Raw genomic sequence first — 18442 nt, 5'->3', positions numbered from 1 at the left:
TGGTCTTCCTGCATGGGTTATTGCTGTTGTTAAAAATGTGCAAAGAAATAAAATTAGAGTTCTGTATTAGTCCACCTGCAATGCCCAAAACCTTAGCTGAGTTTCCTGAGTTTCTCCAAATATGCAAATCCGAAGCTGGAAGGCTAACACCAATCAAACTGGTTCCAACTGTGTAGCTTTGAACAATTTTAAATATTCCTGTCATGTTGCATTTCACATAACACTGCCACTACTCATGAAATACATTTAGACATTTCTGAGCTGAATGTAATAGATGTGATGATGTGAAATTAGGAACTGTTTGGAACACTTGCTGCCTAGAATAACTGTTCTTGGTGATACTGGATCAGAAATATACAAATTAAATAAATTTCTCTGTGTGACTGCCTGGCTCACGCAGATCATGGTAAAGGACATAAAACATTATTTTCACCAAGATAATACTTTTCTGATGAACTATCCTGTTAGTAAAGTTGCTTGGCCTGAAAATAATCACCTGTCTCTTTTTAAAATAGCTCTATTTTGCCTGTGTGGCTGTCTGCAACAAGTAATATTCCATCCACGCACTGCAATTTGCTTCTTAAATGGAAGTTGTTTGCTTTATTTATTTACAACCCCCATAAAAGACACTTAAAGGAAAGCATTTTTGCATTAAGTCATTTTCCGCCTCCAACAATATTACTTTCTTAACCATCAACATCTGGAGGACATATATCTAATAATTTCCATGCTGTTTTTTTCCAAATAGTTTATTTACATAAATTCTCAAATTACAAAGTATTCCTTAACTCATGCATTAATCTTGTCAAATATCGTGTTTCATATGCCATATTAGTATGATGCTAGGAACATCCACAGTTATCTCATAAACTATTTCCATGCTTTGAAGAACCATCAAGGCAATGTGTTGATCCAAATGTACTATTGCATGTATTAAGGGCCTTCTATGTATTAAGGGCATCTTCTGATGGTGGAAGGGGCATGAATCTAGTAGAGGATTCTGCAAACGGAAGTCAGGGGCATGATTTTCACCACCACTACCCCACCTTACTCGGCTTTGCCCCATTATTTTTCAACCCTGCGGAGCAAATTTTTGAGGGACTCGGGGGAGCTTAGACTTCAGAGCACACCACTCACAGAACTCTGGATCCACCCCAATGTATGCAAATCCTTCTGCTGTGGTCCAAACGCGATTTCCAGTGCTATTGGTCCTCTACCCACAGGCAAGCTGCAACAGTCAGCTCAGAAGCAACACAGAATAGTAGTGGGAATTCCCTGAGGGCAGGGGAAGGATCATAGCTCAACAGAAGAACATCTACTTTGCATGCCGAAGGTCCCAAATTAAATCCCCATATTCTCCAAGTAGGGCTGGAAGTTTCCCTGTCTGAAACCCTGTTGAGTTGCTGTCAGTCAGTGTAGACAGTACTGAGCTAGATGGATGACCTGACTCAATAGAAAACAGCCTCCTATGTTCCTAAAAAAGCTGTGCATATATTTTTAGTGATAGAAAGGGAAATTAGGTTTCCCCAACATGTAGGTTTTGGCTCTATTGGCTTTGTTGCAGGTCAAGTTATCTCATGCTATAAATGAGATGGCTTGGATAGACAGCACAGGACAGGGAAATAATGGAGTATTTATTATCATTTTGAAGTACAAATACAACATAGGACCGCTAAGGCATATAGCCAAATAGAGTCTCAGATTAAAAGACCCAGAAAACAAACAACATTCATCACACTGCACGGAAGATGTGGCCTTTCAAAAGGCATGCATTACGGGTATAATCCAGCCAAAGTTGAGCACATAGCCAAATGGTCTTTGGTCTCCTTTACAATCCATTAAGATGATTCAGTAGATTGGTTTTTGCTTGAACTCATGTCCCAAATAGTTACCATTATTGGAGATGAGAAAATTTTCCTCAGAGCACATTGACTAAGTAACTCAATGCAGCTTTTTTCCTCCTGCAATATTTGTCTGAGCTCAGGTACATGGGTATCCCAGACTGAATTTAAGGCAGGTGATCTGTGGTGCCAGACTTTTGGAGGTGCCTGTCAACTATTCACTGAAGAAATGAAGTGAAGACTGAAAAACAATTCATCTTTACTTGTAATGCTGTCAACACTGACCAGTAAAGCTGCAAGGCCATTGCTTGAAGTATATTGTGACATCTGTTCATTAGATTAGGAGGCTGCTGCTCTTAGCTTTTATTAATTGGTTGCCTAACATAGCTATTTGGTAATTTTGACCATTATTATGTGATACGAGCCACATAACAAAAGAATTGCACCCGACCCAACCACCTCAACACAATGAGCTGGACATACCATCTTTTTAATTAGTCCTGTACTTCTCCTAGGCACAACTGCAAAGCACACATGAAATTGCAATTTTATTTGCACACCTTTGTCTTCAAGCCTCATGGGCCACCTCATATTGAACATGTTACAATATACTGTCTACTTCAAATATTAACATATCAGTACTCATGTGGCCCTCAGTAGATTGCTGAAACTAAAAATGTGGTAATCATCAAAGTGCCATGCAAAGCCATAATGTATACCATATGTTGATCCTGTATCAGTCCAGTACATAGGCTCCCCAAGCAAAATGTTAGATGTAAAATGTTCCAGAATATAATTTGCAGCAACACAAATTACAAGAGGCAATTTTCACTGAAATTATTATTTTAAAAGAAATAAAAAAGAGCAGCATGCTGCAGTTTTCCTTGACCAATCAATTCTTATTTCAAAAGGTTTTAACAAATATTTAAAATGTATGAAGGAAAACATATGGAGGAGCTTTCTGCATGAAAATGCCTCCCCCAAACTTTCTGAAGTGAATGAAACCAAACATTCATCTCGGATTCATCAAGATAAATAATAATGTAACTATAGGAAGAAACATATTTGTGAAATCTAAAATTTTGCCTTAGGTACTCCTTCAGATGCAAGATGTTGGAATCTAATACCTTCATCTGCTTGGAAGTCCACTTTAAGTCGATAGGAAAAGACAGATATGAGGATAAATAAAAGCTTTGCAGTCTGCTGAGTTTCTTAGAACTATTCTTATTGATCCAGTATTTAATGCCTAATTTTTAAAGTCTCTCCAAAGGCAAGAGGCAAAGCTTCAGTGCAAAGGATATTTATAAAGGGTTGAAGGAAGGGGTAGAGCCAGAATTTGGGAACATAACAGACATTTTGTAGCCTAAAGTCTTCTATAACAATCACATTTAATGATTCTTCACAGGGTTATGTGGATATTATGGAGCTGTTTTATGAGACACAGCTGAGGTTTCCCCCCCTAAAAGATTCTCATATTACTTGGAGATGAAGACCACATGTGTATAGCTTTCCCCACCTTTTAAAACACAAAGAAGTATAAACTCATAATAGGGCCTAGTGATGTTGTAACAGGTTGTTAATCAATGAAGAGTGGGCTAGAAATAAATAACAACCACCACAACCATTCTTGGGAAACAAACAAACCAGAGTCCAGCAGTTAGAGGGTGGCACCCAGTGGTATAGAGGCCCACAAAAAATGGAATACAAAATACTGGAGATCTGGGTAATTAAAAAAATTAATTTAATGCTATATTTTCTGTTTCTGTATGGTAAGTGAAATACTTTTAAAAGTAGTGTTTTGAAATAATATTATTCTATCCAGTTACAGTGGTACCTCTGTTTCCAAACGTCTCCGCTGACAAACATTTTGGTTTCCGAATGCCGTAAACTTGGAAGTAAATGCTTCAGTTTTCGAACACGCCTCAGAAGTCGAACATGCCACGCGGCTTCCATATTGAGTTTTCCGGTTTTCAAATGTTTCAGAACTCGAACAGTCTTCTGGAACGGATTACGTTCAAAAACCAAGGTGCCACTGTACACTGCTGCTAGATCCAGGATATGGGAAGTTAGAGTCGCTAGTGCCTTTGTCTGGATTATTAAACCATTCTCTCCAATAATTGACAGATGAAGACAGGAATATGCTTGTAACAAAGGCTGAACCCAAAAAATTTTTAGCTCAAAAATTGGGAAGTGGACCTAAAATGGCAGTCTTGTGGGGTGTGGCAAGTGTAGCTGTAAAGTATATGGCAGTGGGGTGGGGCTGTTTGGCTGCAATGGCAGCTTCTCCCTTATTTGTTGCCCTTTCCTTCCTCTTCCTGATGACTTCTCCATAGTTAAGGGAGCAGGGAGCTCTTCAGCTGGAGTGTCACCTGCTTCAACTCCATCTGACCATATCAAACCATTATTTCCAAGCACAGTACTCAGACCCTCCAAGTCACGTGACCCACGTGAGATCATGGAGCCTCAAAACACACATTTTGGTATGCTGCACAAGATTGTGGTACCAGAAAAAGCACTTGATCTCCCACGATCATGGTGGCCCAAATGGCTGTTGTGACCCCGCCAGGAAAAACAGAATGTCCCAGTTTTTCTGGGACACTTGTAGGGTATACAGTACTAACCATTTTGCTAACATGGGGCAAGTGGGCAGCAAGACATTCACATTGTCTCTCTTGTTGTAATTTGCTAAATGCTTGCTCTCTGCCAGCTGTCCCATTATAGTGTGTGCATGCTCGGTAATGTTCTGGGGATGTGAAGAGATTTTGCCTGTGCTAGCTACAGAATTGTTCCAGAGGAATGAACTGGAATGGACTGCCAGATTTGCTATCAGTGTATAGATGAGTGAGGTTGTTGTTTTTTAGCTATAACTTCTGAGGATGTTTATACTTGCTGATAATTTGATGAAAGGTTCCTGCCATTCTAGTCTCTCTCTTGGGGTTATACTTAATAAAAGTCTAGTGCAGTCTATACTGAAATAATACGCTGTCTCAAGTATTGTTGCTTTTGTTGGTTTTTCTACATAATACAGTGTTTTATGATGGAGAGTGGAGTATTTTATGAACAGAAAGATTTCCACTAGATTTATGTCTCATTTATATGAGGCCAATAGATTGCAATAGCACATGTAAGAACGCTGAAGCAAAAAACAAACTGTACTTATGTCAAGGAGATGGATTTCGGTTGTAAAGAATATGTGTAAGAATAAGATAAAGACATAATACCGTCTTAAGGCCTTTCCCTCTTGATGCAGTTATATAGGTTACTACACATATGCAGTGAGGTCCCTGGCCCTTTAAAAATGTAATATTATGCAAAGGCATCTGCCTTGGCTAAAATGCAGATGGAGAACAGAGGCACAATGGATAATAATGTAACACACACATAACACAATGGCAAACACTGCAGGACCTGTGGGTTAGGAGTAATTATTAAGCTCTCCTTAGGCGTTATCCAGATTAGAAAGAAACATATGAGGTGGGGAATGCGGTGGCTGCCTTTGTGTTTTCATCACCTTCCCACATGTGGAAGGTGACTGTCTGCAGAGAGGAGCCACCTGTATCAGTTGTGGCTCCCGCATGTGTTTTAGAACCTTGGAAAATCTGGGCTTCAAATTGTGAAGGTATTGTCCAGAAATACTAAAGTCTTCCTGCTACAACCAGTCATCTTTCATTAGTTGGAATGTAATGAGAATGGGGGTAGAGAGAGGTGGAGGTAGCATGCTTGCTCCTGCTGCCCCCCCCCCCTTATTTACTTCCGCATTTGGATGATGCCTGAAGAGGGTTTGCATGTCTCCTGTTTTCTTGGAGACAGAAGGAGCTGCCTACTAGAGTCATCAATGACCGCAATGTTCATCACAGCATCAGCAACAACAAGGCTAAACCGTTCCTGACCACATATATGAGGATGGGTAGCAATTTCATTGAGGTTGTTGACTCTCTCCTTGACCCAGTCTGGCCCTGATTTGTTTTTGTTTTTTTTATAAATATTTTTATTAAATTTTCCATTTTAACAATCCAATCAAATCACATTAAGTATTCCAAATTATACAAATACATATCATATAGTCCAAATATTCTGCCAAATTATAATTTTTTCTTGGGGCTTTCCATGTTTCAAGTTCAGTGGGGTTCCAATCATCTTATGTTTCTATTGCCTTGGGTTTCCAATACAGTCTGGCCCTGATTTGGTGGTGGTTGTTGCTGCTTTTTGTGGAACTGAGGTAGCAGGGGCTTAGCTACCTATGGGGCCATTAGAAAGATCTAACCCACCTCCCCCACAATTCATCATTACGATAGGTAGCCCATTTGTATTTAATAAATGAAAGAAATAGCAAAGCTGAACAATCACATTGGAACAGAATAATCACTTATATGTGGTAACTCAATGCAAAAAAAGGAGGAAGATTGAATAGACTCACTTTCAATGACTACTCTAGCGTATTTAGATGGGGTCTGGAGGTCTTCTTTCATCCTCTCCAGTTTCCAGGCTTGCTTACATTTACCTAAATATATTTAATACTGGAATCTTTGGGAATACTCTCCAGGCCACCCCATGCATTCTCTGTTGGAGTAAAACATTTACACTCAAGGAATAAAAGCAAACGGAATTGAAACACTGCAGCAGAGAAATTTGCCTTTCTGAAGCTTCTGTGATATTTATGCATGTTGGAATTGTGTATTGATTTGGTTTTGAAACACCACAAGTCATACTAACAGCAAAGAACTCATTTATCCTTAGCACAAAACACACAATAAACAAGCTTATTGTTTGAAAGTTTCAGTTGGGATATGCAGTACACATATTCAATTATCATAGACAAATTTAAGTGCAAACTGCCAAGTGTTGTTGCCATTTGAATTGCTTACTATTACTCCTTTTATATCCTCCAGATTTTGCAATAACCTCATCATGATGAAATGCCTTTGGCAACAATTCATTAATAAAGAACAGTCTAAAAAAACCTCTCAGACAACTGGGATGAGAAAGGTGAAATCAGAAAGAGTCATATGGATTCCATTCTAAAAAGGTCTGTAGCTGCTTACAGCTCTTTCCTATCACCATGAATATTCATAATTTGTATTCCTGCTGATCCCCAAGAGTTATTGGTGTGTATTTTATTATACCCCTTAACAGATGACAAATGAGAATGGGGTACATATACCATCTTCAGTGAGTTATATGTTTCTAAAGGGTGATTTGCTTGTAAACGCTTATCATGTATTAACTTCAGATTCAGCATGCAGTAATAACATGCATAAAATATAGATGCCAATTCGGAGATTAGTGGGGCACCAGAGAAGAGTATCATAGCTCTGTCCGCCCATTGCTGTGGTTTTACAGGTTTCTAAAATGTGCAAGGGAACAAAATGCTTCCCATTGTAAAAGCTTACCTTTCATGAAATGGAAGGTGATCAGAACTGCTACCAGGGGATCTAGCTCACTCATCACCACTGTCCTCTGACGTGTTTATTTTAACCTAGCTGTAATGCCCAAAGAAGGGGACGCAGGTGGCGCTGTGGGTTAAAGCCTCAGCGCCTAGGGCTTGCCGATCGAAAGGTCGGCGGTTCGAATCCCTGCGGCGGGGTGCGCTCCCGCTGCTTGGTCCCAGCGCCTGCCAACCTAGCAGTTCGAAAGCACCTCCGGGTGTAAGTAGATAAATAGGGACCGCTTACCAGCGGGAAGGTAAACGGCGTTTCCGTGTGCGGCTCTGGCTCTGGCTCTGGCCAGAGCAGCGATGTCACGCTGGCCACGTGACCCGGAAGTGTCTCCGGACAGCGCTGGCCCCTGGCCTCTTAAAGTGAGATGGGCGCACAACCCTAGAGTCTGTCAAGACTGGCCCGTACGGGCAGGGGTACCTTTACCTTTACCTAATGCCCAAAGAGCACTCAAGTCTGTTGTTAAATCTCCTTCTGGACTCTGCCATTTCTGACTGCACCTGATTGGATCATTTCACATTAAAGAAAAAGTCCCGGCACACTGAAAATTAGCTTGTGAGTGGAAAGGCTAGGTTATGGCTCATTTTTCTATCTGGAAGACATTCTATCTATCTATCTATCATCTATCTATCATCTATCTATCTATCTATCTATCTATCTATCTATCTATCTATCTATCATCTATCTATCTATCTATCTATCATCACATGGAAACATTCATTCATAGGAGTATCCACCAACAGTCTGTTGTGGAGCAGTCCAGAGACAGGTTTTACCACTTCAGTTGTTGTTTCATGAGCATTTGGTCTTAGGGCCTAATTACACATTACTTTAAATGTGTTGCCTGAAGTACCATTAGGTTTTTAAAATCATAAATCCACACTGGGACCACTGCATGTAGGGAGATATAGTTTAACCTTTTGTCTCCCTACTCTGATTTGGGGCGGGGGGGCGGGTGCAGCCTCCACATTGCAAATAGCAATTGCAAAAAAATCCCTCCTGTTGCACTAATGGGAGGGTGTTTCGTCTTCCCTCCTATTGTTATTTGTGGCATGTGGGAAATTCTTTTCAGGATGATGGTGGAGGAAAATACTTAAATTCTCCTCCTCACACACTGTGGGACTAACCGAGATCTAGGGGAGGGGGAATTTTTTTTAAAAAACACACACACACACACACACACACACACAAAATGATTCATAGAATCATAGAATTGTACAGTTGGAAGGGACTCAGAGGGTCATCTAGTCCAACCCCCTGTAATGGAGGGATCTTTTTGCCCAACATAGGTTTTCAACCCACGATCCTGAGATTAAGAATCTCATTCTCTAACAACTGAGCTACACCAACTTATTCATTTAAAGGAATGTATTATTAGGCCTTTAGTAATACATAAAATATAAACTAGATTTTTTTTTAAAAAAAGAATTCAGTGCAGTGTCTCACTACTGTATATGCTTTAGTTCATCAACTACAGTTCAACTATTTCAAGTTTTCTTTGCTTTATTCTCTCAGTGCCTTCTCAGTGTGACCAATTTGCTCTTGGAAGCCCACAATTCAGCCTGTTATAAAGTAAACTCTCACTATTATTTGATCAAATTGATTGGAAAACAAGATGACACGACCAAGAAAAGAAGATATGCTCCATTGTTCATGCTTCAAAAATGTTGCTGTATTGTCGATGCTGACCTTTGACTCCCTTAATCACCTTCTTCTGATCCTGATCCTTAGCTCCAAATACCATACAAGTGTGAGCCAATGTGTTATTTGAAAGTTACAGAATCAAGCTCTAATCCTAAAATCTGTGAGACGAGTTTTTATTGTTGTTCTCTTTGGGGAAAGGCACTTAGGGCTGTGTGTGTGTGTGTGTGTGTGTGTGTGTGTGTGTGTGTGTGTATTCTCTTTTAAAGCAATATCACCTTACTTTTTATAGTTACATTGCTTTCCTTTCTGAAATTCTTATGTCTCCATTCTGAAGGTGTCCAAATGAAATAAAAATCTCTAAAATCTGAGGCCCAATCATAAATGAACATCTTCCTAGCTTCTCCTTCGTTTTTACTTTGTAGGGTGGGCTCCTTGTACAATCAAAGGAGGAAAATAAATTTATAAAGGCATTAGGAAGTATGATAATGAAACATTTGCTTTAACTGTGGTTTGTTTGTTTTTTTAAAAAAGAAAATCAGAGACTTCCCCCATTCAGTCTTCAAGCTAACATTACCCTGCAGTTGAAGTAGAAGTACAGAACCTATGGCTCACCAGATATTGTTGTAGTCTAACGCCCAGTGCTTTTTTTCAGCAGAGCGCAGTTCCTGCGTCTCTCAGGTGGGTGCCATTGTGGGCCAGTGCTCCCCGCTTCTGCTTCTTGCCTTTACATACTCCTGAGAAGCCCAAAACGAACATTTCAAGTCAAAACAGAAGCTGGCCAGCGTGTGAGAGTCTACTCTTTTTTTTAAAAAAATCTATGATTCCACCTAGCTCCTAACTGCTCCTAGTTGTGATTGGTCAAACTACTACGGGTTAGGGCCAATTCATATTTCCTTTTCTTTAATCTATCTCTTGTGTAGTGGCAACGAGCTTTAAGCTTTCCCGCCAGGCCTCTACCTTTGTACCTGTCCGTGTTTGTGCAATGACCTTTCTGAGCTGCTGTAGCCATTCGCCTGAATCTAAGAGAACGAGGGAGGTGGGTGATGCATTTAATTGACCATCACCAGAACCAGGGGCACCGGCATCTGTTCAGGGCTGCCCTGAGCCACCCAACGACTTACTGTAACAACTTCATGGTGATTTGCAGCACCTATTGTTCTTGGGGAGAAAAGCACTCCCATGAGTCCAAGTCAGCAAAGTCAAGGATGATGAGAGTTGTAGTCCAATGACATTTGGAGTGTCACAGGTTACCCGCCATTGCTTTAGGGCTTCAAAAGTCAAACCTCTGTTAACAATGCTGAGAAACAGCCCAATAGCCTAACCAGATCATTAAGCATTGTGCTGTGGTGGTACAGGAATGGGCATGAGCAGTACAGCTTACAGTCTTTTTTCAGAGCAGGAGCAATGATACCCTCTGCCAGGGTGATTCATTAATGGATCCTTCTTACTCTGGGTCAAGCTGAAGTCTCAACAAGGATGCACTTTTAAATAGGGATAAAATACGATTTCCTATAAAATGAGAATTATCGAAAAGGGAAATTTCAAATCTCTATATTTAACCACCCATATTTCTTTTCACCCAGATATGGGAACTGAAAATTACACATTTTGTCAGCAAAATCTGACACATTTAATGCATGCACACTGATACATTCAGCATGACACTGACTTTGGCTTCCCTTAAAGTAATGGCATACTTCCTCAGCTCAAAAAGCCCTTGAGATAGTCACACAGCATGGGCTTTCTTTCAACTGTTACCTGCAGCAGTCCAACAGCTGGATATTTTTAAACTCAGTGGTTCCATCTTTAGCAATAGGACCTACTGTGTCAGAAATAAAAAGCAAAAATAACCCAGGTCTAACTCCCCCTGCACCCTAGCCTTAAAATAAATGTTGAATAACACAGTCACTGTTGGGTGGTTTCAGAGTTCTTCATTTATACTCAGCCTTTAAAACAATGTGGATTGCTGCAATTAAAATATATAATGTTGTCTTTCTTAGCCACTAAATGAAATATAGTACATAATTTCTGTAAATCAATATGACTTTTAAAAAGAAACAATAATTTCTTTTAATTACACAAATCCCAATTATATTAAAGGGAGAATGTGAACAAAGACATCAGAAGTGGGAAGAGAAATCCAACAGAATATGTCACTCAAAATCCTATTTAAGGCTGGGGTGGGTAAATTCTGATTTGTTTGTTTGCCAAGTCCCCTTGCTAAAGATGGAACCACTGAGTTTGTGAGGTCAAGATATCTTAAATGATATTTGATACTGTTTGAATGTGCTGGTACTGGAGGAGTTTACCTGAATCACTGCTGTCTTGTGTTTTCCAGTTCCTACAAGGTCAAACAGCTTCTAAAAATCAACTGTTTTTGCCAGTCTTGTATTTCATCACAGAAATTCCTATAAAGAGGGAAACTCCAGAACCCATCAAAACACCATCAGTTAGACTGCAGAGCTTAAGAGTAGAATACCAATTTTTATAGCTCCAATTACATATGCATGGGGAAATCAGGTTTTTGTGGCTGAAATTAACAGAATATATCCTCAATATCCTTGTTTATTTGTTCTTCCAAAGAAAGAAAAGAAAAAGAAGGGGGGCTCTCTAATGAAGTGAAGAGGTGAAGGTAGCTTTGAGAGGGAGGGAGGGAGTTAGCTAATTAGGCAATATCCTCTTGAATCTTTGAGATAAACTCTAGGTCAATAGCACAAAAATTAGCATAACATTCATATTAATATGTTTCAAAATCAGATACAGCAAAAGCTTACACTTGGAAATCTGTGTAATCACAGGCATCTAATTTTCAAAGAGGTTTTGGGTGCTCATTATGGTGATGGATGACAGTACTGAAAACATCAACACTTTTTTTTAGCTCAGCCCCACGATGTGTGTTCTTTACATATTTGTCCTATGGTGTTTTGCAGCTTTATAATTTATTTAGCTATTGTCGGAAGCAGAAGAAAGATGGTTCATAGGTTCTCGTTCTCTCTCTCTCTCTCTCTCTCTCTCTCTGTGTGTGTGTGTGTATGTGTGTTTTACATATTACTGTTTTGTCCTTGCCTTCCAGACATGTTAGTCATAAGAACTAATAATACCATGAAAATCAGAATTCACTCCAACAGGCAGGTCACCTGGGAGGTTGCTGGTACCTAAACACCTCTGGGATTGTTATGATATGATGGCACTCCAGCAGAAGTGGTGCTACATCATGATGCTGAAGGGCGACATCTCAGCACAGCATACCAATGGCAAAGGATGGACGAACAAGTGGAATGAACTAGGGATGACCTTTATTTGTTCTTTCATCTCTAACATCTTGTTACATATGTGTGAGAAGCAAAAGGCCTGAATGCCAGCGAAAACCCTGCTCGTATATTTGTAGCCTTGTTCAAAATATATATTTTTTAAAAGTAAACGTTTTATTTAACTTTGAAATTCAGAAAAAGAACTGGGAGTAAAACTGAAACCTCATTTGTAACTTTTATTATTTTGTGCTAGGGTAAAATATGAATTGCAGTTAGTATGGTTTGAAGGTCATGTAGAACTTCTTGACACTGGATTTAAATCATAGAATTACAGAATTGTAATGTTGGAAGAAATCAGAAGGGTCATTCAGTTCAACCCCCTGCAATGCAGGAATCTTTTACCGAATGATCAAACCCACGACCTTGAGATTATGCATCTGTGCGCATAGGCATAAAATCCTGTTTTTATGATGTTTTTGTATCTGTTGGAAACCACCCAGAGTGGCTGGGACAACTCAGCCAGATGGGTGGGGTATAAATACAGCAGCAGCAGCAGCAGCAGCAACAACAACATACTACTATGTACATACTACAACAACATACTACTATAACAACAACAATATACTACTATTACTGAAAGTTCCCAGGCTCTTTCTCATTTTATAAGTCTATTGTCAACCATTCCAAAGGCAGGGGACAATTGCATATTGACTCACTGACCTGGATCCCTGGGGCCAAAGTAAAAATGCTTCTGGGTCAATTGCTGGTAAAAGGCTGGTGATCAGCTATCCAGCTCTCGCCAATGCAGTACCTACTGCAGCCATGGGCATTGTAGCCTGTTCTGTTATAAAGAGCCCACCAACCAACCCTAAGAAGCAGCTTCGCAGGAGGACTGGGGGGGGGATGGGTAACCCAATTTTTATAAGTGGAAGTTATTTCCACTATGACAAAGCCACCATTGGATGCAATCCAGTGCTTTAAACCAACAGTTGGCAGAAGGTGTTTTCTCCTTGGATACCAGGGATCAAAGCAATTGAGTATGCAGTTTGTACTGCCTGCAAAGTGTTTAACAGATGACTGCAATGGAAAGTGGGAGAAAAACTGGAAATTTTCATTAGTAAGACTAGGATTTGCTACTCCAGTTTCAGGGTGACTTCTTCATACTGTAATAAGAGGGGGAATTAAGTAGCACGGGATGGAATCGTAAAGTCAGGGTTTCCTGTCAATAAAGCTATGAAAGAAAAATATAAAGCATTTGAGAAACTGTGACTTTAAGAAGTAATTACAGATATAATCTGACTGAATACAACTAGGGATTTCCTTGTTTACTCTGGAGTTGACAACTGACTTTGATTACACACAAGTCGAAACACAGAAATATAGGAAGCATATCTTACATGCCAACCAACTCCAGACAAATAAATCTGAAAAGCTCATCTTACCTCCTAGCATAGGAAACTGGTTAGATTATTTATTCATCTAGCCAAGTATTGTCTGCTCTGTCTAGCAGCAGGAAACGAGAGTCTTGGGCAGGGATCTTCCATATCTCCTGCCACTTTATCCTTTTTAATGGGAGATGCTAATGACTGATCCTGGACAAAGCATACACTTTACTAAGCAATGGCCTCTTCTCCCAACCCATGCTCCCACATGGAGTAGCATGTAAACATCTTCCACCCATGCGATTCCCGTGGATTCCATGGTCACATACTATAACTATAAAGCCCATTTTGTGCCATAGAAAAGGGGATTCATTTTACCTTACACTGGTTAATATGAGTGACATTCATAGCAATTGCACAAGATATAGTATATCTGGATGGTGGCCTAAAGGGTTTTTTATTTGCTTATTTTTAAGGGGTGTGTGTGGAAACAATCTGTGCCGCAAGTAGGGTTTGCATTCTTCCTTTGCAGATGTTTAAGTTGCACATGAAAAAAGGAACATTTTCCCCCTTTGGAGCTTGGCTTGAATTCAAGACAATCTGCACAGAAAGAAAATAAAGAATCAGGAATGTACTTTAGAGTGTGCATTCCAAATCATTTCATTTAGAGTTATGTCACCTGGTGTGGACCCTGCCCACCTGTCAAAGAGGGATGGGGAGCTCAGGATCTGGCTCACTAGCTGAATCCTGTTCTGCATATACAATCTCTGGTGGAATATGGTGGAATAGTGGAATCATTTTGTTTAAAAAAGAATCCCTTAAATTCTTCTTCTTAGGAACACCCCAAATTCACCAGATGATTCTAAACAACCCAGCACCTTCTCATAGTCATTTCCTTCTCAGAGGTTAAATTTGCCATCAATTTGATTTTAATTAATTTTTATAATGAAATGTTTTTAGAACCGTTGGATTATTTTGATTGTTGTTAGCCGCCCAGAGCCCAGCTTCGGCTGGGGAGGGCGGGATATAAATAAAATTTATTATTATTATTATTAAATGCTATTTAGACCAATTATATAAATTATTCACATGAACTGAAGGACAAATGAAATAAATGTGTTTCCTTTAGGTCAGTGTAGCCTGCTTTCCAAGTGAAGATGAACTGTTTATATAAATCATTTCAGCTGTTGAGAGGATGGACTAAGTAGATAGACTGTGACAGCTGCCCCCGCCCCAGGCTTTTCACCCTGGGTGATTGCCTTGATTGTAAATTACTCTACATGGATGCATCAGAGTTATTAAATGGGACACATGCATCATGCATTAAATGCACCATGCATCAAAGTTATTAAATGTGTTACCGGTGCAATTAGAACTGCAAGGCACAGCAGACAGAGTGTCTTTTGTAGCTACTGTCCTCTTTCTCGCAGTGACTTCCATGCAAGGCATTACTTTTTCCCTGGCAGCATTCTTCAGCCTGTTAAACTGTTCCATGGGGAGGCATTTGCAAACATCTGATGTAGCCATATTGGCAAAATATATTTATATACAATCTAAGACTTATTGAAAGATGCATTTGGAATTCTTTTCTTTTTATTGCTTAGTTGTGTTGGAACAAATCCAGCAATACAACTTCCAGGTGCTTGGCAGACTGCTTTTCTTAAAGAGAAAGTGATAAAGAAATGCAATGTCCCTTTATAGAAAAAGCAATTAATGGATTGTACATTTTTTTTAATTTTAATTTATTTATGGGAAGGGAAAGACAGCATATTCTTTTTAAAAAAATGAAGAAGGGTCAGCAATATATATATATATGTTATAGAAACTACTTAAAATTGTAAAGAGAAATATCCTACAGCAAGGGTTACAGGAATTTCATTCATAAATTGCTTTATTTAAGGTATTTGCTTCTTCAACAAAAAATGAAATCAATGCAATGTAATCATATGCATTTTATTAATCAATGACTTCTAAATCATCTGCTTATGTTAAAATGCATGAGATAAAACCTCATTGTTCTTGTTCAAATATAAAACATGTTAGCAGAGTCTGATTGCAATCCACATACTGTTCTACTAGTATAAGCTCTTGTCAGTTCAGCAGGGTTTACTGAACTCCAGCAAAGATATCTGGAGATCAGACTATGCCTCTGAGGTGCTATTCTTTTAAAAGAGAGAGACAGAAAAAAAGAAAGTACCACAGAACAGAAACTAGAAGAGGAAACGTCCCTCTTCCAATTAAGGAATAACATTTTCCAGCAACCTCATCATATTTTAGTGAAAGATGTTGCAAAATGATGAAGCTCCCTTCACAAAAGAAAACTTCTCATGAATATTCATTTGCATTCTAGGAGAATTTGATTGTCTCATTCTCCATTCCATCTCTAAAACAGAATTAATGACCTTAAATAGTCTCCTCTGACATTCTCTTTGTCCTCAGCTAGGTAAGTAATTTAGCATACTGGTTCTCTGACCCCCAAAACCTTATCTTAGCACACATTGCAGCAATTCTGCTTATCTTAGCTTTTTTTTTTTGCTTTTATGGTATAATTTTATGCAACTAAAGAAAAGAGAGAACACATTCAGCTCTCACTCTTTTTGAGAGCAGCTCCACACATTACAAAGATGCATCAAAAGAAGATAGTGAAAGAACAATACATCCTCTTGCTGCTTTCATTAGAACAGCCTTTCCCAAGCAGATGTCCCCCAAGAAGATGCTTGGACTACAACTCCCACCAGCCCCAGCCAGCATGGCCAGTGGTGAAGAATGATGGGAGTTGTACTCTGACAACACCTGGAAGACACAAGACTGTACTTGCAAATTGGATGTGGCCTTTATGGACTCTATGAGTTGTGATCCCCAAGGCCATTTCAGACTCATGGATTGTGCAACAGGAAAACTAGGAAGTTTCAGCGCTCTCTTCACTCATATTTCCTTTCTTCCTATTTTCATGGAACATGGAAGTGACTCAGATCACAGGCATTTTGTTTTTAAAATTATATGGAGATCTTTTGCACACTGGCAAGGATTATATGCATGTGCATTGTCTGTTTGAAGCCAAGTGTAGAGAAGAATATCAGAATAAAATGAGAAAAATAATGAGCCAAACACTCCATGGAGGCAAGGTTGTGGCCATGTATCTTTTTCAGTTCATAATCTGTTCCAAGTATTGTCTTCTTCTTTTTTTCAAGAGACCATTTTTTAAAAATTACAAATTTGGACTGGGGGAAATGCAGAAAGTTGTATATTTTAAAGACATGAACTGACTTAACTTGATCAGTGGAGCTGGATGGTTAGCCAGGCAGGCTTCATGCATATTGCTTATTATATACACATAGAAGGAACCACGAATGACTGAACTACTGGCCCTATTCACTTGTTACATGCAGGGCATATTCATGTTAACATTTGGGACGGCTAAAACTACCACTACACTCCGAAACAGAGATTTCTTCCTTCAACAGTTGTATGTTGCACATGCTTGTTTGTAAAGAAACGTGAAGCACCTCCTTACGTACCGGGTCTCTGCATGGTCACACCACACTCACAAGCAAGGCTTTACTCCAAAGTAAACATGACTGCCCTACATGGAAGTAATACATAAATAGGGCTATTGTGGAGTTATATATCTGAAGCTATTCACATTTCTTATTCAGGTAGTGCTGGTGGTTGCTGCAAATCTGCAATTTACCAATCACTATACCACGGAAGAGTTACATTTTAGTCTGTTCAAGGTAAGCTTTGCTTTGTATCCCTTGCTATTAGAGATTCATAAGTGTTATGCAAAATGTTCCTAGGATAATTTGCACAATGGGGGTTCGGTATTTAATGAAAGTGCTTCTTATTTTTAATTACAGCATTTAAGTTCATCTTATTGTCAAGTGGAATGCAGTTTTGTTGATTTGAGATTTGGCTTCTGGGATTCCATTAAAAACAATCTATATACCTTATTTCTTTGTAAAATATATAACCATCTCACAAATTGCTTTTGAACGTCTCTTAGCTTCAAAAAAAAAAAAAAAAAGTTTAACATGTTGCATGGAGAACTACATAGGTGGTTCAGGGGGGAGAGCGGGTGAGGGGGGCGAAGTGTCCTGACTGGACAAGTAGCCTTCCTCTGCTTCTATCCCCAGTTGCTAGATCCCTGGGGAAATCTGAAGTAAAGGTACTTTTCACATACAGATTACAAGAAAATAATAAACTGGATTAAAAAGAAATATGCTGTAATCCTATACTTTTATACTTGGAAGTTAACTATCAGAATCAACATTTAAAATTATCCCAACAGGCTGGAACACTGAGCTATAACCAACAAGATTAAATTTAACAGAGAAAAATGTTAAGTCCCACATTTAGGTACAAAAATACAAGTATAGGATGAGGAAACCTGACTTGGCAGCAGAACATGTTAAAAAGATCTGTGTCCTGGTGGCTCACAAGCTGAACATGAGCCAGCAGTGTGATGTCCACATCACAAGTAGTAATAGTTTGAATCTATTCTGAGCTAGACAGACCACATCTGGAATACCATGTCCAGATCAGGGCTCCACATTTTAAGAAAGAGATTGGCAAACTGCAATATGACTAGAGAGGACAATACGGTGAAAAATCTGGAAACGAAGTCCTATGAGGAGTGATTGAAAGAGTTGGCTTTGTTTAGTCTGGAGAGGAGAGATGATCTGAAGGACTGCCATGAAGAAGATGGAACACACCTGTGCTCTGTTGCTCTAGGTGTCAGGACTAGAGCCAATGGGTGGAAATTGCAGGAAGCAGATTAAAAACCCTTCACTGGGGGGTACTTAAGCAGAGGTTGGATGACTATCTCTGTTGAGGAGGCTGTAGTTGGATCTTGATTAAGGAGCCTGTGTTGAGCAGTGGCTTGGATTAGA

General features: G+C 39.3%; 1 protein-coding gene and 1 long non-coding RNA gene across 4 annotated transcripts in view; one reads left to right on the top strand and one right to left on the bottom strand.

Annotated features, from left to right (window-relative positions):
* LOC307215544 overlaps positions 1–9075 on the top strand; it is a 44870-nt gene extending 35795 nt beyond the window's left edge. Inside the window, exons 2-3 of the long non-coding RNA XR_013838564.1 lie at positions 6731–6867; positions 8792–9075. This is a non-coding gene — a long non-coding RNA (uncharacterized lncRNA). The remainder of the gene's footprint in view (positions 1–6730; positions 6868–8791) is intronic.
* The window catches only part of LOC307215528 (uncharacterized protein), a 186924-nt gene that overhangs the window by 124424 nt on the left and 44058 nt on the right, over positions 1–18442 (bottom strand). The window lies entirely within an intron of this gene.

Source organism: Podarcis cretensis, assembly GCF_951804945.1.
Source record: "Podarcis cretensis genome assembly, chromosome: 4".
Classification (NCBI taxonomy): Eukaryota; Metazoa; Chordata; class Lepidosauria; order Squamata; family Lacertidae; genus Podarcis; species Podarcis cretensis.
The sequence above is the reverse complement of the archived record's forward strand: the minus strand, read 5'-3'. Positions and strand labels throughout refer to the sequence as shown.